A 26,300-nucleotide genomic window follows, 5' to 3' on the forward strand; every position below is an offset into this window, starting at 1 on the left:
AAGCCCACAACAACTTCAGAGCCGCCACCAACGCCCACCATCAACTCATCAGAGAAACGAGGAAAAAAGCGATTGAAGACAGAATCTCCACCCACGCACACAACAGCAAGGAACTCTTCAGCATCATCAAGGAGTTCGCCCAACCCACCAGCGAGTCTACCGACATCCCTCCCTCACAAGACCTCTGCGACAAACTCAGCATCTTTTTCCACCACAAAATCAAGAGCATCTACGACAACTTCGACGAAGACAACCAACACACTGAACCCTCACCAACCACCCCCGACACCCGGAAACCAGCGATTGATGACTGGACAGCCCTCACCACCGAAGACACACTGAAGACAATGAAGTCAATCCACTCAGGGGCCCCCACGGACCCCTGCCCCCACCACATCTTCAACAGAGCCGCCAACACCATCGCACCCATGCTCCGCCAAACCATCAACCGCTCCCTGGCGACCGCCTCGTTCCCCGACAACTGGAAACACGCCGAGGTCAACCCCCTCCTAAAGAAACCCTCAGCGGACCCCACCGACCTCAAAAACTACAGACCCATCTCCCTGCTCCCGTTCCCAGCGAAAGTCATCGAGAAAGCCATCAACAGCCAACTCGCCACATTCATTGAAGAACACAACATCCTCGACTCCTCCCAATCCGGCTTCAGAAAAAACCACAGTACGGAAACCGCCCTCCTCGCCGCAACAGACGACATCCGCACCTTACTGGACAAAGGAGAAACAGTAGCCCTCATCCTCCTCGACCTATCAGCGGCGTTCGACACAGTCTCCCACCGCACCCTAATACGCAGACTCTACGATGCAGGAATCCAGGACAAGGCCCTCGACTGGATCTGCTCCTTCCTCTCCGGCAGGACGCAGCGGGTCAGACTCCCCCCTTTCCTCTCAGACCCCACACCGATCACCTGCGGAGTCCCCCAGGGCTCCTCCCTCAGCCCGACGCTCTTCAACGTCTACATGGCTCCACTTGCCCCCATTGTCGGAACCTACAGACTCAACATTGTGTCATATGCAGACGACACCCAGCTCATCCTCTCCCTATCCAACGAGCCCAACACCGCCAGACGCAACCTTCGAGAAGGCATGGAAGCCGTCGCCAAATGGATGAAAAACAGCTGCCTTCAACTAAACACCAACAAAACAGAAGTACTCATCATGGGCCCAAACCCCGACGCCTGGAGCAACACCTGGTGGCCCACCGCCCTCGGAAACCCGCCAACCCCCACAGACCACGCACGCAACCTGGGACTCCGAGCTCAAAATGGACCGCCAGATCAACTCTGTCTCATCTTCCTGCTTCCACACCCTCTGCCTCCTTCGTAAGACCTTCAAATGGATCCCCCTCGAACACCCAAAGACAGTCACGCACGCCCTGGTCACCAGCAGACTCGACTACGGCAACGCACTCTATGCCGGAATAAACAAAAATCTCATCCGCAAGCTACAGAACATCCAGAACGCCGCCGCAAGACTGGTCCTTAACCTGCCAAAACACTGCCACATCTCCCAGCACCTGCGCACACTCCACTGGCTCCCCGTCGAGGCGAGAATCACCTTTAAGATGCTCACCCACGCACACAAGGCCCTCCACGGCACCGGACCAGCATACCTGAACAGCCGACTCCAATTCCACGCACCCCAAAGGACCCTTCGATCAGCCCAGCTTTCCTACGCCGTGGTCCCCCGCACCAGAAAGACCAGATCGGGAGGCCGCTCCTTCTCCTTCCTCGCGGCCAAAGCATGGAACGCCCTTCCGCTCCACCTCAGACAGACAACATCGCTCCCCATCTTCGCAAGAAACCTCAAAACCTGGCTCTTCGACAGACCCCCTCCTTGATGGAATGGAAGCTGCACCCCCCCCCCCCCCCCCCCACCCCCCCCCCCCACCGCCCCCACCCCTAGCGCCTTGAGACCCTTACGGGTGAGTAGTCGCGCTTTAACAAACTCCTGATTGAAAGATGGGTAGTATGCAACTTTGTAAACCATGATACGTGTTTTGCTATTCTAAGCAAATTTCTAGTGCCTCTGGCAAAAGAGCAGTCTCAATGCCACCTTACCTACTAGAGGCAGAAATCTTCGTGGACTGTAGCCAACTAACCATTTAAACATTACATGAGGATGGTGCATTCTAGGTAGCAGTCAGTTCTAGGTAACAGGATTCTTGGTTGATAATGAGTTCCGAATCTCTTTTCAATATTAATAAACACACTAAAAAATGCACACTAAGAATCAGCGTCCTACCTTAGTACATATATTGTGTAACTATGAAGGTTATCAGAACAGTGGCAATTAAAATGATTATTACGCCAAACCGGGAACCCAGCAATGGTACATTTAATATCTCTCCATGGAAGGAAACACATTGTTGTTCTTATATAACCCTCACCCACCAGGCTTACCCCTTGGTGGCATGCTTCATCATCGGTCCATCCGGATCCGCTGTGGATCAGAGCGTGCTGCCACCTACAGGCTATGTCTGAGCACTTAATTGGCCTTTATATGATGATGGAGGAGATGTTACAAGTGGGAGAGTGGAGGATAGTGCTTTGCTACGGTGTTATCTAAAAATACCTGGCTAGTAGGTATATCTACTTCCTGCCTCTAGCCGGTGTGGTTAAAAACGGGGGTCTCTTAAGAGGACAAGGTTACAATGCGCCTATGTTCCTCTGGGCCAAAATGTTTTGAGCCGTGCCCCTTTTTGCTCTTCTTCAGGACCATGGAACCTAGTTCCTTGGTACCACTCCTGTATGTTCCTCACTGAGAAACACACTATTTGCATGCCATGCCATGCTATATACTGAGCATACATACGGTTACCACCTAATTGGTGTTCAATTGCTGCTTTTCTGTGGAGATATAAAGGAGAGTTTAGATGCATCAGCCTTCGGCTGTATGTACTTTTTCATATATACTTTTGTGACCACCTTTGCCTGAAAAACATGGGTGAGCACTTCTAGTGTAGTTCTAATGAACTAGATAAAATCCCACAACATTTTGTCATATGGTGCAGGATATGTTGCTATGCCACAGACTCTGCATACCTTTGCTCTTCACACATGTAGTTAGCTAAATACATTAATCAAACTTGAAATAAAACAAATGCTAAATACAAAAAATCCACATACATATTAGATGTTTCTGTATTGCATCATGGTTCCTCCAGGTGGAGGGTGGCCTGTTGTCACACTGTGAAAAAAGGAGGAGATTGTTTTTTAGGAACCGATGAGCTTTTGTCGATCCAATGGTGATTTTAGAGGGAAGAGCGGTCCTCTAGTATCCATCTAGTGATGCAGCTACGACTAGATGGTTACCTGATTAGCAGCAGTCAGGAGGTCATGATGGATAAGTTCTATGGACTGACAACACGGGACCAATGAGAACAAGGGATTACGCCTCGATGTGAATTGGGCTGCACCTTGACACACACAACTGAAGGAACAATAGAATCTTTTGACTGAAGGTTGAATTTGAGCCCTAGGGACGAAACGCGTTGGCTGGGCTGCGTTGACTACTTCTAATGGAAAGCATTGATTTGATCAAAATTTGGATTTACATTAAGAGACACAAGACTTCTTAGTGATTATTTGTTGAAAGGGGACTGAAAAGAGTTATGGAATGAAGATTATTATTCTTTGAATTTTGGAAAGAAAATTATTGATGGACTTTTACATCCTCCTTTTCTTCAAAAGTTGAACTTTCCACTAACATGCCCCATGGGCAGTGGGACCACATAAAGTGGAGTGTGGAAATGTGGTAAGGGAATTATCTTGATATTACACCAGTGGGCCCTTGTTCTTAGCCCGCCCTGCCAGTTGTAAAGTTTTGATAAAACAGAAGTGTTGTTCTACATGAAGATCATTGTCTGTCGCTGTGTTCAGTAGCTTTTGCATCCCAGTCAGCCGAAAAGGCCAGGCTGGCTTCGTGATGCCTGGCTTTGGCATTTACAAAAGATGTTTATAGCTTCTATTTGCTTTACTTATTTATTTTCTTTTCACTTGTCTGCACTCAGTTTAAACATACTTTTCAAATTATTTTGAAAAGGGCAGGCCTCACAGGCATCATGTCAAATGCAACCATTAACGTATTAAACTTGCTGTTCCTTCGCTTAATTCTATAATGCCTTATAATTCGTATGTGAATTTCTGATATGCTATCCAACTATAATAAATCAAATGTTTCATGTTATTCTTGTGCAAGCAACATTAAATGCAATATACCTTTATATATGAGAAATGTGTACTCATAATAATTGAATATATGAAATGCAGTTGGGGGTGCATAAGCAAAACATACAAATATTAGTTATTCTTGTACATTGTTGGCTAAGTTTCCCCTGTTCGTGTGTGGTGTAGAGGTGTGATGTAATTCAGTGAAAAGTGCTGTGTTCTAGTTTGTTGGTACAGGTTGTATTGTTGGTGTATGTTATGTAGTGTGATCAGATTTGTATTGTGATTGTATGATGTAAAATGATCATGGTGTTATGAAATAGTAGGTCTGGTGTGTTGTAGAGAGAAATAGTGTACTTTTTTTGATATGTTGCAGATTGTGGTACAGTTTTATGCAGTTCTGTATTAAATGGCAAGGTGAGATGTAATGTGAAGGTATAGTAGGGAATTCTATGGCAATGTGTTATAAAGCGAGAAGGGGCATCGTATTGTGTGGTTTAATATGGCGTTGCATGTTCTACTGTGTGGACTATAGTTAAGATGTGATCAGGAGTGCTAAGTTGTGGCAGTGTGTGGAGCAGAGTTGTTTAGCACTCTAAATCATTCAGTGGGATCTATTGTGGTACTACATGATAAGCTGATTGAAAGTGGTATGTTGTGATGGAGAGCTTGTTGTATTGTTGGGAGATTCTGCTATTGTATCCTTTGGTGTGAAGTGTTGTGGAACGATGTGTTATGGGGTAGGTTGATTTTGAATGTGTTCTTGCATGGTGTGGGGTGAAATAGTACATTGCATGATAGGACACGATGGGGGGCATTTTTTGATGTTATACAATGAGGTTTTGTTTGGCAAACAAGCCTTCAACAGACGAACCCCTAGAGGCTCATAGAAACAAACTCCCGTCTTGGTTGCCCGCCAAATTATGGCCAAGAATGCTGATAGTATGTGATTAGAAATTGATGAAGATGGTTGGAATTCCTGAATGGATGGTCAAATAAAGACTGCATGTTTGTTGTTGTGGATTTGGGAATCTTCCGACATCCCAGTCCTATCAGCAAGAATTTAAGAAAAATAAGTTTTCAAAAATTAATATCATGTGATTAAACTTGATTCCATCTTGGGGTCATATGCTTCCCAATGTAGCTGTCCACAAAACTTTTAAATCTGCCCCTTAGCATAAACCCTCAAACATTTAAATTGTGTTAACAGGAACATTGCTGCAAAAATGCTACTCAACATCCAACATCCATCATCAAAAAACAGGACATCAATATTTTCACAACTGCTAGATATTTTATATAAGGGGTTGTCATACAGCTAGTGTAAAAATCCCAGAGTACTATGTTCCTCTCCAATCTTACAGGTGACATTTCCTATTGATTTAGTTAAAGGGATGCAAGCTAAATTAATAGTATCCACTTGGTGAGGGAAGGGCCCCAGAGTATCAAAAACCTAATTTGAGGGGAAAGATGAGGGGATTGGCCTTCCCACTTATACAGCGATTAATTCAAGTTACCCAAGTTAGACCTACAATAGATCTCAACACACCCAATAATGTATGGGTAAAAGTGGAACAAGCATACTCTTATAAAATATTGCACATTTTTCCATGCGTACCCCTCTGAATTCGGGTATGAAGACAAATTACCACAATCTATCTGACACATACTATTGCACTGAAAAATGTGTAATGGAAAGAGGTGTGACTACTCACCAATTTCCATTATTCCTGATATTACACAACTCCTACTTCGCCACGGAGTTTCAAAACGAAGATTTTAAAAATGGATGTGGAACAGTGTAGCAATTTTAGGAAGGCTCTGAAAGGCAGGTGGCCTAAATCTCTGCCTTTGTTTATAAAAAGGGGGATGGGACGCACAGCCTATTTGCTGGGTGAGCCAGAGGTACCCAGAACAAGCCGCCACTATAGACTTTACAGCCATGGAACCTTTATTAAAAGAACACACCACAACAAGAGTAATAGTTGTAATTTATAGACATTTTTTTTTTTTTTTTTTTTAAACCTTTATTTACGAATGCACAATACACAGCGTCTGCCTACAACCCCGCAGGGCCGGCCGCTATGACATAAACAGGCTGATTGAAAAGTAGATTATGAGACAGTACGTTGCTAGAGCAATCTTTCAAGTCCACATTGTCGGTTAGAGCACATTATCATACAAGTAGGATAAGAAAGGTTTAATTTTATGTTTTTGTCGAAAAAACAACAACACACAAACACATGGTATCATAGTGGCAAGGGTCGCTGGAGGTGGGGGGGGAAAAGTGACGTGGTAAAAGGACTCTGGCAAGGGGGGGGTGAGCACGAGCGGGAAAACACAACATGTAGTGAAATTGGGGGAGGAACGTAAATCATGGAGAGGAGGGGAGAGGGACCTCATAGTCAAGCGGAGGGGGGCAGATATCTCCGCGATAAGTATTCCACGGAGCCCAAACTCTGGACCACTTCCCTGGACGCCCCCGAGCCTCATACACAGTCTTCTCTCGGAACATGGACCAGTCCATGTTCTCTTTCCAGGCACTGAGCAATGGTAATCTAGGGGAGCCCCAGAGCTGCGCGATGTCCCTCTTTGCGACCATGTTGCCCAGGGTAACCCAAAGTGTCTGGGCAGCATTACAATCAGACGGTTCCCACACATTCAACAGACAACGTCGTGCTTCGGGAAGTAGTGGGATCCCAGTGACACGACTCATAACATCATGCACCCTGGACCAATACGCTGCAATCATCGGGCATTCCCACAGAACATGAAGAAAGGTGCCATCCATACCACACCCACGCCTGCATCGTCCATCCGAAACCAAACCCATTCGCACCAGACGCACTCCAGTCAGATACACACGGTGGAGGATCTTCAACTGGACAAAGCGAAGCCGTGCCGGAATAGGAACCTCCTTAGGGGAGGACACAGCTGACTGCCAGTCCTCGTCGTCTAATTCAAGTCCGTCAGCCGTCCAGGCAGCCCGGAGCTTCTCAAGTTGGTCAGCTCTGTTGTTAATAAGCTTTTTGTAGATTAAGGAGATGGTACTATCCGGGACGTGGCCGTCTAGAACTCGATCCTCCAAGGGGGAGGACTGCGGAATGTCGGTACCAGGTGGAAAGACGGAAGACAAGGCGTGCCTCACCTGCATGTACCGGAAGTGCTCTCTATCATCGAGCCGGTATTCCAATTTCAATGACTCAAAGGACTTAACCGCGCCCCGCACCCATAGGTCCTCCACCGTGCTGATCCCAATCATGTCCCATTTCTCAAACCCTTTTGTCTTCCACAGGTTGCCCAACCGTTCCGAATCATACAGTGGCGTCTTTTGTGTCAGCCTACCACCCCAGCCTGTGGCCACGGTAGCGTCCCTCCATGCCCGCACTGCACATTTCGTCGGGCCCGTAAGGAGTCGAAAGGGTGCCTTTGAATACAGAGCCCTATTAAAATTGCCACCGGGCAACAATAGTTTATCCAAGGCAAAAGCGGGAGCGGGCTCCGGAGCATAGGTCGCATGGTTGATAGCGCTCAGGTGCGAGGCCCAGTAGTACCGTCTAATATCTGGCAACGCAATACCCCCATCATACCAGGAGAGCGTGAGCTTGGACAAGGCAATGCGGGCACGGCCATCCCAAATCAGTTGTCACTGTAAATTCTCGACTTCACGGAAGTAGCGAGCTGGAACAGGGTCGAAAAAATTTTGTAGGGCGTAAAGAAATCGGGGGAGCGACATCATTTTAAAGAGTGCCGCCCGGCCCAATGGAGATAGAGGCAAGTCGCGCCAACGTCGAACGTCTTGCTTAAGTCTACGGAGCGGAGCATACAAATTTCGCTCATAGCGGACCGACGAGGTCATGGATACATAGATCCCCAAATACTTAAAGCCGTCGGCCGCTACCAGAATGGGAAACCTGCGGGGTAGAGGCGGCAGAGTACCAGCTATAACGTAAACACAGGACTTGGTCCAGTTAATGATGAGTCCCGAGTTCTTACCAAAGGACGTGAGAACGTCGAAGAGAACGTTAAGCGACTTCTGAGGGGAAGTGAGATAAAGGAGGATATCATCCGCGTACAAGGAGACACGATCCTCAAGGTCTGGGGACCATCGGATCCCTTTAATAGAGGGTTCCCACCGGAGCCATGCGGCAAGGGGTTCGAGCGCCAATGCGAATAGAAGCGGGGAGAGCGGACAGCCCTGACGTGTGCCACGGCCTAAGGGGAAGGGGTCCGAGCATCTACCATTCACCGCGACCTGAGCAAGTGGCCGTTCGTAGAGGAGCTTGACCCATGCGATGAATTTAGGGCCAAAGCCAAATTTAGCGAGGGCCGCCCATAGGTATGGCCATTCGATAGTGTCAAAAGCCATTTTGGCGTCCAGGGAAGCGACCACTGCCGGCTCGGCGAGAGTTGGAGCTCTCGCGAGAACGCTATGGAGTCTGCGCAGATTGAGGGCAGTGTTCCTATGGGGGATGAAACCGGATTGATCCGGGTGGATCAGGTCGCAAATCACCTTGAGCAACCGATTGGCCAGTACCTTGGCTAGGATTTTGGGTTCCGCGTTAAGGAGGGAAATAGGGCGGTACGAGGCGCAGCGGTCACGAGGTTTGCCGTCCTTATAAATGACGACTATGGTAGCGAGGCGCTGCTCAAGGGGGAGGCATCCAGCCTCAACCGCCTCGAGAAACATGTGACGCAGGTGGGCGGCCATCTTGTCGGGACAAAGTTTGTAAAGTTCAATGGGGAGTCCATTGGGGCCCATCGCCTTTCCCGAGCGCAAGGATCGGATAGCGAGGGCAATCTCATCAACAGTAAAAGGGGCCTCCAGGGCAAGACAGTCCTCCTCCGACACAGTGGGTAGGGCAATGTCACGCAACAGTAGCCTGGAATCAGCCTCATCTCGATCACTAACAGGCGTGTAAACCGTCCGGAAGTGGTCCACAAAGCAATCAACAATTTCACCCGGATCAGAGACACTCTCACCAGATTCACGAACAATGGCCGGTACAACTCGACTCGCACGTTCAGTCTTATCCAGCCACGCAAGGAGCTTGCTAGCCTTGTCACCCACATCATACAGTCGACCTAGTTGATTCGCTCGCAACAATTTAGCAGCATCCGTAACACAGGCTTTATAGTCTGCTTGCTTCAATTCCAGAGTGTGCAGCAGTGCAGGCGTGTCATTCCCACCCAACTCACTTTCAAGCGCAGTAATTTCGGTTTCAAGAGCCACAACAGCCTCCCTCTTCACCCTACGCTCTGCGGCAATGAATGATAGGGCGGAACCCCTAATAACCGTCTTGAAGGCCTCCCAAAGAACAGTGGGGGAATCGACCGAGCCCACATTCTCAGCGAAGTAGCAATCTATTGCCCTAATCAATTCTGAGCGGAGCCGGGGGTTTCGGAAATGCCAGGAAGGAATCGGGGGGACCCTGTTGCCAAGTCGACCGCCCACAGAAATCGTAATCAGCAAGGGGGAGTGGTCCGAGATACCCCGGGGAAGATGTCGTATCTCCCGAACAGTGGACAGAGTGGAGGCTAACATAAAAAAATAATCGATACGGGAGAGACTACCATGTGCACCAGAGTGAAAAGTGTATTGCTGGAGTGTGGGGTGTAGTGAGCGCCAAACATCTACCAAGCCAAAAGTATCAGCCATCTCACTGAGCCACATCTGGGACTGCAACAATACCCTAGGGGGAAGTCGGTCACATTCACCGGACATTACAGAATTGAAGTCTCCGCCAAGGATCAACAATCCGTCCGGAAGCCCAAGGAGAGTCCTGCCAAGATCGGCATAAGTGGTAGCCTGCAGTCCCGGGGGGATATAGACAGCAACAAACACAATCTGTTTACCCTTCCACCTCCCAGAAACAGCAGCGTACCGCCCACGGTCATCAAGGATAACCTCGTCAATAGCAAGAGCAAGGGAAGACTTTACCATGATACCCACACCCCGGGAACCTGAAGTGAAACCAGCATGTGCAACCAGGCGATAACCCCGGCGGTCTAAGGCCTTGCAAGCATTTCCAATCAAGTGGGTCTCCTGAAGGAATACAACATCTGGGGTGTGGCGCCTCAAGAATTGCAGTACAATGCCCCGCTTGATCCTATCACCCAATCCGTTTACGTTCCAAGAAAGAACCCGCATTTCACCCCCCCCCCATTGCGACAAAGACATTCCACCCCCACCCCCCAGCAGAACCCACGGTTCAAAGTTATTGCAAAATGTGAAATACCATGAAAACCAAGACAGAACAAACTAAACGAAACACAACCCATTCCCCAGAAACCAACCCCAAAACCGAAACCCGGTACAACACCCCCCTCCCTGCACCCCTGCTGACTACAAAGCCACCCCCAACTGCAGTGTGCCTGTCGCCCCATATTATCTACACAAAGAACCCCCCGAGGAGGAAGGGAGAAATCACCCGTTCCCGCACCGCCACGGGCAGTACCATAAAGCACAAAGTTAATTTACACAGTACAATGCATAGTCTCAATCAGAACCTCTGGGGCCCCATATTACTCCTGGGCCATTGCACCACCTTCCGCACCACCAGGGCCTCCACTTCCAGAGTCATCTGCCGGCAACGAGTCCAACCAGTCGGCAGCACGTTCAGGCTGATCAAAAAAGTAGGCACGTTCTCGAAATTCGATCCGTAGTCGGGCCGGAAACAGCATGGCGTATTTCAGGCCCCGATCTCTCAAGCGACTCTTCACTCCAAGGAAACCTGATCTTTGTCGCTGCACTTGGGGAGTGAAATCAGGATAGATGGAGACAGAGTTATTGTCGTATTTCAAGGGGCCGTGCTTACGGGCGGCCTGGAGGATAGCGTCTCTGTCCCGGTAGTGAAAAAGTCTCGCAATGATAGGCCTCGGTGGGTTTCCTGGCTTCACTTGTCCTCCTGGAAAACGATAGGCGCGCTCTACGGCAGAGAACTTACTGAGCCCTGCCGGAGCAAGTTGAGCGACAATGAGTTCCTCGACCAACAGGTCGGTCGATACAGCACCATCACATTCCGAAACTCCGACTAGGCGTATGTTGTTCCGCCTGGCCCTGTTGTCATGGTCCTCCATCCGCTTGAGCAGCAAATCGTGCGAGGCATGCAGATTACCAATCTCAGACTGCGCCTCAGCCATGTCCGTCACCAGACTCGACGTTTTAAGATCCAGAGCCTTCACCCGCTCATTCGTTTTGGCTAAGTCGGCCCGGATAAGAGTTACATCCACCGCCACAGTGTCTATTTTGGACACTACGGCTTCGAATTGCTGACTCATATCGGCCTTAAGTCCAGTGATGGCAGCCAAAAGATCTTGGAGCGATACTTCCGAAGAAGACGGCATGTCTGTTTGGAGTCCTTCAGCACCCACGCTCGTAACCCCGGGGGAGCCTCTCGGCTGGGTGTAGCGTTCGATCATATTAGACTGGATCGATCCCCCCCGGGTTGCAGCCTTCCGACGTTTTTCGGCCTCCGCTTTAGTTGCCATCTCGCGGTCAATGTTGGCCGAGTAGCCAGGAGAAATGGCGAGAAGGAGGAAAAATCCCAAAACTCCGACGTGCCAGTGAAGTGAGAGTATCGCGGCCTCCGTGCCAGTCCTACGGAGGAAAGTGTGGGCTGCGAGGGCAGCAGGCGAAGGCAGAGTAGGAGGAGACAAGAACAATGAGGCTGGAAACCAAAAGTGAAAGCAATACACCTCCGGTGGGCCAGATGCCAGGCAGCCGTTGTTGTTCAATTACAGGTCGGCCACAGTAGGTAGCCGAGTCCCCGGTCGCGCCCGTGGGCAGGCCAAAAAGTTGCAGAGTGACAGAAAAATGGTCTCCAGGGTCCGTTTTCGACCAAAAAAGGATCGTTAGCATCAGTGAAGAAAGCGCTGTAAAAGCCCGTCAAAATGACCAGGATAGGTGAAGGATAGATAAAGAAGGGCGGCGCGGGTCTCGGGAGCTCTCTGCTCACGCGACCATCTTGGATGCCCGCGTAGCTCCTCCCAATTTATAGACATTTAAATAACTTCCAAGAAACACTGACACAGTAAAATGCAAAACTTAAAAAATGAACCTAAAGGATAAAATCTGGTTTAACGCGTGGCCTAGAGCAGAGACGCACTCCATTTTCTCCAATAGAAGGAGAATAGTTATTAGTCTTGATTAAATGGGGCCTAGATTTAGCATGATTACACATCATTTGGCTCTTCTGACACATGCTGGCCAGGTTGGAGTAAAAAAGGGGCAATGGAACACACGCAGTGAAGCTGCATTTATATGCAGACCTTTTGGAAAGCGATAATAATCCAAATATAATCAATAACAGGCATTGAACTGTAGCTTAACCCACTCGCGCTCATATCATCGGACACAGAAGTAAATACTCAATAATGGGTGCACTACAATTTGGTAAAATGCCAACATTATATAGTAAAGGAATGCTTCAGTTTGTTGGAGACGGTATAGATTATAATAGTGACTAAATAGGAACCCGATACTCGTACCTGCTGAGTGATTGCACCGCAACTTGCCGCCAACGCTGGGGAGAAGGAGACCCCGCCGCACCACTTCCCTTCTATCTGTCACCAACGCCGGGGATAGAAGGCTGCTGCAGGGGGCCCGGTTAGATAGCGCTGCACACGGTTTGCCGCACTTGTGTGGGGACTACATTTCCCATCAGCCTGCGAGGCGCGCACATCGCACATCATCGTCTGAACGCCAGGAGGTGCTCAAAAGGAGGGCTGGGCCCGTTTGAGACTGGTGGAGGCTGGGCTGGGCCCCCCCCTCTAACGGTCAATTACTAGCCACACTACTGCCACTACGAACTATAGACGTTAAATTTTAAATACAGTAATCAATTTGGTCATAATGCCCGGTCGTGAGGGAAAGGGTAGGAAAGCTGCTACGGGTGGGCATGTAGTTGGGACTTTGGACCAGTTTATTACAAGGGCTACCTCTGTGTTGGCCAACGAAATTGCTTTAACTGAGCGTTGTGTTTCCCAGGAACTTGAATTTGCAAGACGCTCATCCATAGGTGATTTGATCCTGGCGTGAACCCCAGAGAGAGTTAACCGTAAGGCATAGACCCCGGAGCTCCATGCCTAAGTGGTATTTCTCTGCCTCAAGAGGAAGTGTATGTTTTGACTGATGGGGAGGCTGCCAAGAAAAGTAGGATTTCATGCAAGAACATACGGGCTACTACCATTGACGAACAGGTAACCACCAGCTTACCAGTGGGGGCAACCCTGAAGGCTTGTCCATTCAACCTGCTCAGAATATGGGGGCAATCCCAAAGTGAAAGTGAGGAGGGGGTCCACTGAATGGAAAAAAGCCCAAAATGCCTAAATTGAACAAACGTGGAGATTCATCCGGTGTCAACCCCCCAAAGCCAGGTTTACCACATGTGGTCACACCCTCTGCTGTCCCTTCACTTATGGCCCCTCTTGCTGGCCTTTGTTCGTAAATGATGATGGTCTTTTGGTAAAGATTGGCGGCCTTATCACTTCTTCCCTACAACCTCTATTTGATAGGCTTACATTGACTGAGGATAGGTTGGTGAAATTTGAAAACTCCATAATGACCAACCTAGACGACATTCAGAAGAACCTCCCAGCGAATGGTCAGGTTAAGAACACAATAACTGATGGATGTAGGGGCTTGGGTGACAAACTTGACCACCGATACCAGTGCCCCTGAACCAATGGAACATACAGAAGGTACATTATGTGGGAACATTGTAACAGGTCCCACTAATGACAATGGTAGAGTACCTGTGAAAAATCGAGACTCTATCAGGGGTGGCAGAGAACACCATCAACTATTGGAAGTGGGTTCGGCTACAATGACACAGAGGGCCACAGAGGGGCACCGAGGGATCTGACAATCATGTGAATACATTACCACACATTGATCTGCCCCCTAAATCAGTACCCTGTGTGGTTGTTCTGGCAGGGGTCCCTGGTCTAGCCGAGGGCAGATCTGAATCATAAATTGAATTAAAGAACAAAACTATTCACTGGTCGAATACCAACAGACCACTTCCTCCAAATGTACATAGTCAAATTCTGTTTGCCCGTAGAGTAAGCTGGGTAGGGTGGAGGAAGAAAGATATTCCAGGTGACTGCATAGTAGTCAATTTTGGGGATAGGCGGGCAGTGTCTCATATCTGTGAGGGGCCGCCTCAAAACTTGAGAACATCCATTTGGGCATTGGACCTTAGTTATTTTTATACAGCTATGCCAAGAAGGGAGCCATTTGGGCACCAAGAAAGGACACGGAAGGGGCGACCTTTACATGGAAATTCCACCAACAGTATCGAGTTGGTTGGCTTGGGTTTTGCCTCTAACATCCCTGTAAGAAACAGATATAGTGTCTTGGATGTGGTTGACTGACTAGTGCCAAACCGCATACTCCACCCCACCTGTTTTAACAATCTGGGTGACTCTACTTTGGCCCCGGGGGTTGACCTTCCGGAACAATTGTTAGAGCGAAGGGGTGACACGGGGTGTCACCCCTTGAGAAAAAGCACCTCCAGTCAATGTGAGGATGTGGGCAATATGGCAGCTGGGTTCATTCCCAATAGTGTAAGAACTTGTGAGAAGGGATCCCATCTTCAAACCCCCATGACTATTATCAACAACTCAGGAACGACAGAAAATCTACACAGGCGAGAAGTGGAGTTGAATCTTGAGGGTGAGACGGAAGCAAGTTCAAACGGTCTTAAGGTTATGTCATGGAATATAGTAGTACTGCTGGGTAAACTAGAGCAGCCGGATTGGGGTAATTTTGTGGATGCTCATGAGATTTCATTACAAGACCGGAGGCTACATTATGCAATAACCTTTTATTGCTCCCAGGACATGCAGCCCTTTAAAGTTTAAAGTGTAACAAACATCATAAAGAAACATTCCATAGCAACAACAAAGCACCATGACGACCAGCCATCTTCCTCTTTTATTCGCTGCCCACGGACAGTTAAGTACAACTTCTTCTTGTCTCTCATGACTTTCTGTTTTTTAAGATATTTAGGCTGATTTACTGCCTCTTTGGCATTATTTTAATCTCTTTCAGCATGTGTAATTAATGAATGAAACGTTTTTTCTTAGTCCCCATTTTCTTGTGAGTTACCATTTTATTCGTGCCCTTACTTTGTAGAGCGTCTTGTCATTAATATATATATATTTGGAAGGTGAGTATATCTCCTACCTCTCTCAGATACCCTTCCAATTTCGGTTGGGTCCCTTTCTCTTTCCTATTTTCCACTGAGGCTCCGCTCGCTCTCTGCCCCCAAACAAGCTCGATATCGGCGTTTCCGCCACCAAACACGCTCATTACCGCCCCTCACTGAGCCGATGTACCTTCGGCGGGCTACGGGCTCCTGATTCAGACCCGCTGCGCTATGCGGCCTGCTTCCGGGTCCCTCCCGTTACTCGGAGGTGACCCGCTCGGCCAAAATGGTTCACTTTTGCTCTTGCTGTGACCCGCAAAGCAAAAATTTGACTGTAAACACAGCGCGAGACCCGTCCTCGCGCTCTCCTTCAGCGCTTTTTAACTGCCTGTTTTCTCCGTCTCCGTTTGCCGACCCGACTGCCTTCCCTCGCTCCCCTGACCTTTGGGCCTTAAATCTCTAGTTTAGGTAGCGCTTTCAGCGGATCTAACCCTTTTAACCTGAATACTTGATATTAAAAAAAAAAAAAAAAAAGGGGGAACACTTTATAACAGGTAGCGCTTATTTATTTATTGTTTATTCTTCTGACATCCCTTGTTGCATTATGTCACAGGGAGACTCCTCTGTTAATGACCCCCCCATTACTCAAGCCTCCCTTATAGGTCTCTTTGAGAGCCATTTAAAATCTTCCCTTAATGAAGCTATCGAAGCTGCTCTTAAGAGGAAAAGGGACATTCCTATTGAGCCAACGCTCTTTTCATCGGATGATGATGAGGTGGACCCGCTCCCCTCTAAAGGCGGTAAGGCTGTTAAAAAATCTAAACACATTGAACCTCAAAATCTTCCAGGGGGAACATCTGATAAAGTTTTATCTGTGGGTAGCCTTTGCGCTACAAGTGATGCGGGTGTCCCGAGCGGCACAAAAAGATCGAGCGGCCTTAATGGCGCAAAGAGCACAGGTGTCCCTTGCGGCACGCAGAGATTGGGTGTCCATCGCGGCACAATTGACCTCGTCAATGATGATGACGATTATTTATCCCCATTGGATTTGGAAGAGGAGGCTGATGAGTACGTATTTGATCCTCTAGAAAAGCTTGAGGACGACCTCCTTGACGAGGACCTGACTCTAACCTCTACTAATCTCAACACCATTAAAGACCCATCGGGGAATGAAATGTTTAATCCTTCCAAGATCACCCATCCTAGAGGTTCAGATTGGTGGCCTTTGGACCACGTCTCCCAATTTATTAAAACCTGGATTGGCAAACCTCTTGAAAAGGATTCGCGTAACCTTATGAAGTCTGAGTGTCCCAAACCCTTTTTGGATAACAAAGCAGGGTCAACCCCTAATCTTGATCCTGAACTTTTAAGCTTTTTATTTAAAACTGGGAGAGATCCCCGCAAAGGCCTGGAACGCTGCCTTAAGCAGTGCCAGGATAAACTTTTGGATACCCTCGGTCCTTTGGCTAGGATCCTTGACATGGCTGAAGAGGCCTCCTTGAATGGCACTCCAGTTGACACTGAACTCCTTAGAGGCTGGAGCCAGCGTGCCATTTGTCTTTTGGGTAACGCTAACGCTAACCTTACCTCGGAGAGAAGGAGAGCTATCCTAATGCGTATGAATCCAAAGTTAGGGGATTTGGCCAATAAAGATGTGCAAGGGGATCCCAATGGTCTTCTATTCGGAGAATCCTTTATTAAGTCCCTTGGCAAATATGTATCCACCTTTGCAGCTTTTAACAAAGCACAGACAAATATGAGACGAATGTTTGGCGGACGATTTTTTTGGAAGGGTCGGCAGGGGAGGATCGGCTGTCGGCCGTGGTTACAACAGATCCTACTACCAACAGAATCAGCGTGGCTACTCAAGGAACTACCGGGGATACGGTAACTTCTTTCCCCAAAGAGGCCGAAACTATCGTAACAGAGGTGGTACCGGTCGTGGAAGATTCCAGTCCCAAGGACAAGGACAAGGTAAGACTCCCTCTTCTTGGTTCTTCCCTTCCAAGGGTAGGGGGAAGACTCTCCCTTTTCAGTCACGTTTGGCCTTCCATAACAAACGATGCTTGGATCTTGGAGACGGTAAGGGGATTCAAGATAGATTTCATATCGATTCCCTTTCAGGCCAAACAACCCAGGGAGCTTTCTATAGACCAAGAACAGTCAGTTTTGGTAGATGCAGAAGTGAATCAAATGCTAGAGAAAGGTGCGATACGCATCGTCCAAAATTCTGGTCAGGGTTTCGTGAGTACAATCTTCTTGGTGAAGAAAAAAGAAAAGGGTTGTTGGCGCCCTGTAATAAACCTGAAGGAACTGAATTCTTTTCTGGTCTACCGCCATTTCAAAATGGAGGGTATTCACCTCCTGAGAGATCTCCTTCAAAGAGGAGATTGGCTCATAAAATTGGATCTCAAGGACGCTTACTTTACAATCCCTATGGATCCTTTCTCTCAAAAGTTCCTGAGGTTCGTTTGGAGGAATGTAACTTACCAGTTCCAATGTCTCCCTTTCGGCCTATCTTCCGCCCCTTGGTGTTTCACCAAGGTGCTCAGGCCTGTAGTCGCCTCTTTAAGAAGAAGAGGGGTTCGCCTTATTATCTATCTAGACGACATCTTACTGATGTCCCAGAGCAAAGAAGAACTCCTATCCCATATGGATTGGACAGTAAGTCTCTTGGAGAGTCTTGGCTTTATTATCAATATAGAAAAGTCTATTATGACACCTTCTCAAAATCTGGAATTTTTAGGTTTTCAGGTGGACACAACCTTAACCCAGTTACAACTTCCCAAGAAGAAGCTAGCCAAAATAAAGAAGGAAGTTTCTTATGTTTTATCCAAGGACCAAGTGAGTTTGAGAGAATTAGCGAGAATAGTGGGTCTCTTATCTTCTTCCATCCAGGCTATTTCTCCAGGTCCCCTTCACTACAGGGCCTTACAGAGACTCAAAGCTTCAGGTCTGAGGAGGGGTCTTTGGTACTCAGACATAGTTCCCCTCTCCCAAGATGCTCGGGAGGATCTTATATGGTGGCGAAACAACTTAGACAGTTGGAATGGAAAGGCAATTTTTGGAAATTCACCGAGTTTTGTCTTGGAATCCGACGCGAGCAATCTTGGTTGGGGTGCCAGACTTGGAGAGGTGGAAACTGGGGGGAAATGGTCGAGAGAAGAACTAACCCTTCACATAAACTCTCTAGAGATGTTGGCGTGCTTGAATGCCCTGATGAGCTTCAAGTCTATCCTCCAAAACAATGTGGTCCTGGTCAAGCTAGACAATTTCTCAGCCGTTACTTATATCAATCGGCTAGGGGGAGCAAAGTCGAAATCCCTAGCGGATCTTGCGGAAAAGATCTGGTATTTCTGCTGGGATCACAAGATTTCTCTGAGAGCCGAGTTTATTCCGGGTCTCCTAAACACAAGGGCGGACTGGAATTCGAGATTCCTAAAGGATTCCAGCGACTGGAAACTGGCCCCTTCAGTATTCCAGAAAATCTCAATGCTGTGGGGTCCTTTCGAAGTAGACCTTTTTGCAAGCAGACTTACCTTTCAGATAGATCGCTTCTTCAGTTGGAGGCCAGACCCCTTAGCCTTAGCAGTGGACGGTCTTCTCCAACCCTGGAAGTCCCTGCTGTCCTATGCCTTCCCCCCCTTTGCCCTAATCCAAAGAGTTCTTTTGAAAGTTCGAAGAGAGCTTTGCCAAACTGTTCTAATTACTCCCTTTTGGAGTTCTCAGATTTGGTTCCCAGGGGTGATGGAATTAACAATAGACTTCCCTCGCCTTATCCCCGGGAGTTTAGATCTTCTTCGGGGTCCCGACGGAGAATTTCATCCTCTTCTCTTAGAAGACAAAATGGACCTTCTTGTCTGGAAGATTTCAGGGGTTCGGGAAGATACTCGGGCCTTTCAGGAGAGGCTAAAGACCTTTTGGATGAATCATGGGCTCCGGGAACGAGGAGAAGATATATTGGTTCCTGGAAAAAGTGGTGTAGTTGGTGCTTGGAACGGGATTTGGATCCCGTGGCTGCCCCTCCTGTAGAAGTGGCAAATTTCCTTGCAGATCTTTTTAGGTCTGGACTTTCTTACAGAACAGTTAACTGCTACAGATCTGCAATTTCTGCAGGTCACTCTCTATCAAATGATTTCTCTATTGGTACTGACCCTCTAGTTCGTAGAGTTATGAAAGGTATAAGACTCAAACGTCCTCCTAAGGCTAAGTATAATTCTTTATGGAATGTTAATCTTGTTTTTGATCTTTTTACCTCATGGCCTGATAACCTTTCTCTTTCCAGGAAACAGCTGTCTACTAAGTTAGCTACTCTCCTTTGTCTAATTTCTTTTAGACGTGTTTCTGATGTTAAGGCTTTAGAAATCTGTAATAAAATGTATTCTCCTGATGGTGTACTGTTTGAAATTTGGAAAAGAACTAAAACTATGTCTGAAAATATTTTTTATCCTTACTTTTTGGATTGCCCCAAACTCTGTGTTGTTAATTGTATCAAAGCTTATGAGCAAAAGATGAGTGTTTTAAGACCTTTAAATGAAAATCAGTTACTGATTTCATATGTTAAACCCTTTCGGGCAGTCTCTTCTGCTACAATTTCGAGATGGGTGAGAACTGTTATGCTTGAAGCTGGCATAGATCTATCCAAATTTGGTGCTCACTCTTCTCGAGGTGCTATGGCCAGCAAGGTTTTTTGGAGTGGTGGCTCTATTTCAGATATCCTCAAAGCAGCAGATTGGTCTAATGCCTCCACTTTTGTTAATTTTTATCTTAAACCTGTCGAACATGTGAGTAACGTTGCTTTACAGAGCTTTAAACGTGCATAATGTAGCCTCCGGTCTTGTAATGAAATGTCGATTCTCCAATTATCATGCTGAGAGAATCTTGATTTCATTAAAGACAACGGAGGCTGACATTATCCCCCCCACCACTCCCTGGTGGTTGATTTGTTTATTCTGTGTTTTTTAACATTTGCAGGATGTCACATCTTTAATCCTTGCCTGTTTTTTTTTTTTTTTATGTCTCTATTTTTTGTGCGTTTTTTACCATAAATTTCTTTCTTCCTTTTCAGAATCTTCATAATTATAAAAGAATCTATGGAGCATGTTTTTTTTTGGAAGAAGTTGTTTTATTCGTTTGCAGCTCTAAGAGGAAGATGACTGGTCGTCATGGTGCTTTGTTGTTGCTATGGAATGTTTCTTTATGATGTTTGTTACACTTTAAAGGGCTGCATGTCCTGGGAGCAATAAAAGGTTATTGCATAATGTCAGCCTCCGTTGTCTTTAATGAAATCAAGATTCTCTCAGCATGATAATTGGAGAATCGACATTTCTCTTTCAGGAAACCTGGGCCTTAAAAACTTTACATAGAGTTGGCTTTGTATCATACAGTGAGCCAGCAGTGAAAGGCGCAAGAGGCAGACCATCAGGGGGTCTATGCATATGGGTGGGTTCATATTTAGGGTACACTGTGAAGGGTATAGACACCCACACACCGGACATTCTTTGCCTTCTACTGTCTAATGCTGATTTTCCCAATCTGGCCGTTATTAATGTCTATTCAAGGCAAGTTAAATATGGGTGTACATCGCCAACTTTGGATCATTTGGCGGTTCTACTTGCTTCACTCTCGGGAAAAGCATTTTTATAATAGGTGGCGATTTTAATTGCCACTTTGAACCTCTTAATGGGTTGCCATTACCGATTACATCCGAGGAGGATGCAGTACAATCAATCCCTGCGGCTAATGCTTATCCAATAAGGGGATGGACCCTTTTGGCCCTCCAACTGACCTCCTTAACACTTACACACTCGTTGGGGGCCTGTAATGGCCGGTTCGCTGACGACAATCCGGGCCACTTCACTTACAATAAACCTGCCCAGGAATCTATAATAGACTACATTTTAATTAATAGTGAAATGTGGCATAAAGCACTAATGTTTTTTGTCTTCTCCCGGGCAGAAAGTGACCATAACCCTTTGGTCCTGACACTGGAAGCACATGTATTAGAATTGGGGCAAGCTTTGCACAACAACCAACATGATAATCTAACAGTGGTAGAGGGAGGACGGCGTATCCATTGGGGTGTAATTTCCCTCTTCCTTAATGGGTTAATTGAAGACCTTCTTGCTGTTAAAGATATTGACCCCCCCCCCCCAAAACTGGTGAACCGCAAATTTCCCGCATTAATGTTTGCGGACGACACTCTGCTCCTCTCTAAATCACCAATGGGGATGCAGCGTGTCCTAGAGGAATTTAGTCAGTTTTGCAAGAGGAGGAACCTGGTGGTTAACATCACAAAGACACAATTTATGGTTTTTAACGCAAATTCTATAAATTGCCCACACCCCATAATGGATGGTAGCCCTCTAGATAGGGTGTCCATCTTTGATTCTTTAGAACTTTCTCTAAATGATAAAATGGGTTTGGGTTCACAAATCAATAATGCTAATTTAAAACTAACCCAGGCCATAGGAGGGATTCTAAAACTCCATAAAACCTCAGCTCTAAAGGCCATAAGTCCGCCACTAGAAAATTTTAAAATACAAGCTAGGGGATCTACCTTATACGGGGCAGAACTCTGGGGGCACTGTGCAGCGAATGTCCTCATAGTAACTGAAAATAGTTTTATGAGACAGATTCTAAGTCTGCCCAAAAATACACCCCTAGTTCCGCTCAGAATGGATCTGGGTATCTGCCCCATAGCGGATCTAATATCGTTGCGTCCATTGATGTACTGGCGACGTCTTTGGAGCACCCCAGAACTAGCCCATTATAGGGACAAATTAAAAGCGGTACTGTCACATTGGAGGCGGGTAGAATTCCCTGGCTGGCTTTTATTAGGGACACATTTAGAGCAACGTGCAGGGAAGATCTATGGACTACACCTGAAATATTATGTCCTGAAATTTCAAAAAGTCTCTAGCATGCTCTATGAAGGAATATAATCTGTCATGCATCATACAGACGGTTGACCCTTCTAGCCTAACCTATGGGTTTCTCGATTTCAAGTGCCAATATAAGTTTGAGCGAGTGATAGACACCATGCAACCCATTTTAGCTAAAAAATTGTACCTTCAATTTAGATATGGGACCCTCCCACCAAACGCCCGGACAAATAGGTGGGCAGGCAGTATAGGCCGCCTTGCCCTGGGTGTCTAGTGGAGGAAGAAACTGTGATTCACGTGGTTGTCTTCTGTTCGGCGTATAAGAGCCCCCGATCGAAGTGGGTGATCCAACTTTGCAGAAACCTGGGCATTAGAAATTACACAGAAATGTATAGGATTCTAAAAACAGACACTGATCCGGTCTTTGCTGTTGTGATCTCAAATATTTTATTTGCAATGTGGTCTAAGCGTAGGTGTCCCCTCGACAGTTGCAATGTGAACTTATAACATCTGTAAGTTTATCTATCTTTGCACAAGGACCACGCGAGATTAATGGCAATTGCTTAGGCACTTGTTGATCTAAAAGACTGTAATATATTAAATGGCTGTTAGCTGATGACGGGCTTTGGTTATTTTTTAATATGAAACTTTTTATTTGGTTTTAATATTCAGATATTAAATTATATTTTTAAAGATATTTATAAATTAATGAGTTTGTCGTACTGTATGCAATAGTTCATATGATGCCGCAATTGGGGGGGAATGTTTGTGTTCTCTTTATTGCATAACGAAAAAATAAAGTTAAAAAAAAAAAGATATTTATAAATTTCCCATAAGTGATGAATATCTACTGCCATAGCTCCCTAAAAGTGAACTCCTTTTTGTTTGTGTACTATGTATTTTTGTGTTTGCAAATGGACTACTTTCCTGATTCTTCTTTTAACAGGTTGTTAAAAACTGTATTCTTTTGTTTTTATGTACTGTTACGGCTGTAATAGCCAAAATAAAGTTCAATGAATGAATAATTGTGACAAGATAAGAACATTAATTGAACTTTCACTGTCTACTGGAAGAAGTAAGAATGTTGACATTAGAAACAAACGTAATGCCTACTTAAATAGTATTAAAAATGGAAATACATTATGAACAATCTTGGAAAAAATCACGTCAATCCACTGCTATAGCTCTGCCTTCCCTTCTGTGTATATACCATTTTGAACTTGGTCTCAAGCAACGGCACAAAACTAACTACATTTTTAAAATCCCATTTCCACTGTTGACACCTCTCACACTTCCCATTAAGATCTGTAATGTCAAGTTCTCTATAAAGGTACTCTTCTAGCATGGCAGATGAATACACCAACGCATGCACCTTCAATTCCCTCAGTTATACTTTCTAAAGACCTTTCAACGCTTAAGTTCCAAGTCATACTACATGCAATAGTTGAATATGTTTACCCTCTAGAGAGGTTCCTTCATGGGAGGCTTCTGTTTTCAGAATTGATTCTGTCTGTGACCTCCCATAGCATCCGCAGCATGGCCCCACATATGCTGTGCTTACCTTCTCTCCCCCTTCAGGCTGAATATTCTATTCATACTTACCAGAGACTGATTCCATTCAGTGTACCAAATGTAACAGTAATGTTGATCATGTATCCTGGTCAGTCCTTCAGGTCCACTCCCACTGGTATCTGTAATCGATTTGCTTTTATTGCCCTGACATTCTTGTTCAGCCTTTCAACTAGATGTTGCTTCTGGAGAAGGGTCTCTGCTGAGCAATGCCATGAAAATCCTTCTCTGTGTGCAAATTCAATTACATCTCTGTATAGACTTTTTCTGTTACTCACTTCATTGACTGTTTAGTTCCAGCTGTTCTCGTAAAAATGGCCGATGTCTTGTCCATCCTTGTTGTCCGTGTTGTCTCCATAAATGTGAGCAGGAAAGTGCTGTCTCCCTTGTAAGATTCAGAATCAGTCTTTCATGAGTTTGTGTCTCCAGACCTGGACTTTTCGGTTAGTTTTGGGCCTCAGATCTTACCTTCTATAGATGGACACCACCACATGAAGACAGTACTCTTACTTTATACTAGGTTCTTCTTTGGTACTCCCTTCTGCATTGTGGCCGCAGCAGATGTTTCGCATTGTAATGCCTTATGTGTCCTACTCAATTGAGGTTTTCTACATATCTGTTTATCAGGGATTGGATGTGAAGAGGTGTGCTATCATTCAATGCACTCTACCCCCGCTGCAGGCTAACGCCTCCATTAACCTCCTATGCCATTTGCGATTCATGGCTACATATTCACGTTGCGCCATAGCTCTTTGTAGGTTGAACTTGCTTCTGAGCACCTCCCTTGCCAAGCTGCTGCTCTTTTTGGGCCATCCCAGATGGACCTCTTTCAGTTCCATTTGATTATTTCGGGACCAATAATTACTTTTAGATTAATCTTGGGAAGGTAATCTCTGAGAATTATGACGGCAACCCTATTTTTATTTTTATAACTTTTTTTGAATGTAGTTCTAATCCAGATTTGTTGTTGTTTTGTTTTTCTTTAATCTGTACATACCAGTTTTGTAAATCTTTAATTTGTTTTTACTTCCTACCCTATACTGAATCTTTACACCCTTATACATGCCTTGCTTTTTCTTAGTATTACAGTTCTTGAATTATATATATATTTTTAACCCCGCTTTTCTTGTGTTTATTTTCCAAAATGAAAACTGCTGAATCCTTATGCCTGTTTTCCATCCCCCCACTGATCTGTGTCGCATCAGATATGGACGCTCGATGACTACTGGTTTGCTCTCTATGATCCCAGCTATGGATTCAGGTGCTCCTGTGATTCTCCCAAGTTTCCCTCTTAAACCAGGCTTCCAATTATGAAATCTGTAAAGAGCTGGGGGGTCAGTGTTTTTATATTATATATATATATATATATATATATATATATATATATATATATATATATATATATATATATATATATATATATATATATATTCATGACCTTGTGTCCTGTAACATTTTTTTATCTTTTCCAACTGAATAGTCTCTCACGAACATTCGTTTTTTTCTCATCTGTATGCCCTAGCACGTTTTGCTCTTACGATGGATTTATTTTTGTAATTCTCTTCCTTGCTGTGTCTGCTCTGAACCCTTTCACTTATATAACTACATTTAAAACTCATCGTCCCTGCGCCTACTTTCCTGGCTAGTATTCTCTTGTGCTAACTTAACCATTAATTAGGTATGTAACTTTTTTTAAATTTATTTTTTTAAACTCAGTATTTTATGAGATGTTCTTTGACAAAACTGCTGTAGGCCTATATTTATTTTTATTTACTGTTTTTTGTACAGTGCTAGTACACATGCAAGTTGAGCAAGGGTTAGTGTAAAAAAGAAAAGCAAAAAACAGAAGGACCCTTACATGAATTCCATTTTGAATGCCTAATTGAAAATTCGAGTCTTCCAGTATGTTCTGAATGATCTACCGTTGTTTCGCGGTAAAGAGGCAAGGAACTCCAAAAAATAGACCCTTGATAGTTGCAGGAACCTTCTATAAACTGTTTGTGTTTTCGAAGTAGCTGCAAAAGATTGTGTTGGAAAGCTGATATTGGGGGTCTGCTTGAGTGGTATGAGACGAGCATTTTAGAAAGAGGTGTGCTAACATTGCTACACAAAGCCTTCTTGCCCCCACGCACAGTGCTTTAAATTGATCTTTTGTTCAATGGACAACCAGTAAAGCGGCATCAGTAAAGGTGAGGCATCATCAAGTCCCTTTAGACCGGGAATGAGTCTAGCATTGCAGATTTGATTTCTTTGAGTTTTTTCATTGTTGTGGGACACACACCTGTGTTAGAGGGTCTAAGCACATATAAGGGTTATTGCCATAGATCCCCACGTAATGAAAGAACGGATTCCTAGTTATGTTGTTAGTTTGCAAGTGAAAGCTTACTCTAAATTGAACATTTCTGATCAAGCTTGACATTAAAAGAAGCACCCACAGAGTACAGCAGTTCAAAAAGATTCCCAGAGCTGAGGCTCTGTGGCTGCTACCATCACTCTGGCTATTGCGGA

General features: G+C 45.7%; 1 protein-coding gene across 2 annotated transcripts in view; it reads left to right on the forward strand.

Moving 5' to 3' along the window:
• Positions 1-26,300, forward strand: part of ULK3 (unc-51 like kinase 3) — a 249,596-nt gene that overhangs the window by 7,816 nt on the left and 215,480 nt on the right. The window lies entirely within an intron of this gene.

Source organism: Lissotriton vulgaris, chromosome 2_2 (genome assembly GCF_964263255.1).
Source record: "Lissotriton vulgaris chromosome 2_2, aLisVul1.2, whole genome shotgun sequence".
NCBI lineage: Eukaryota > Metazoa > Chordata > Amphibia > Caudata > Salamandridae > Lissotriton > Lissotriton vulgaris.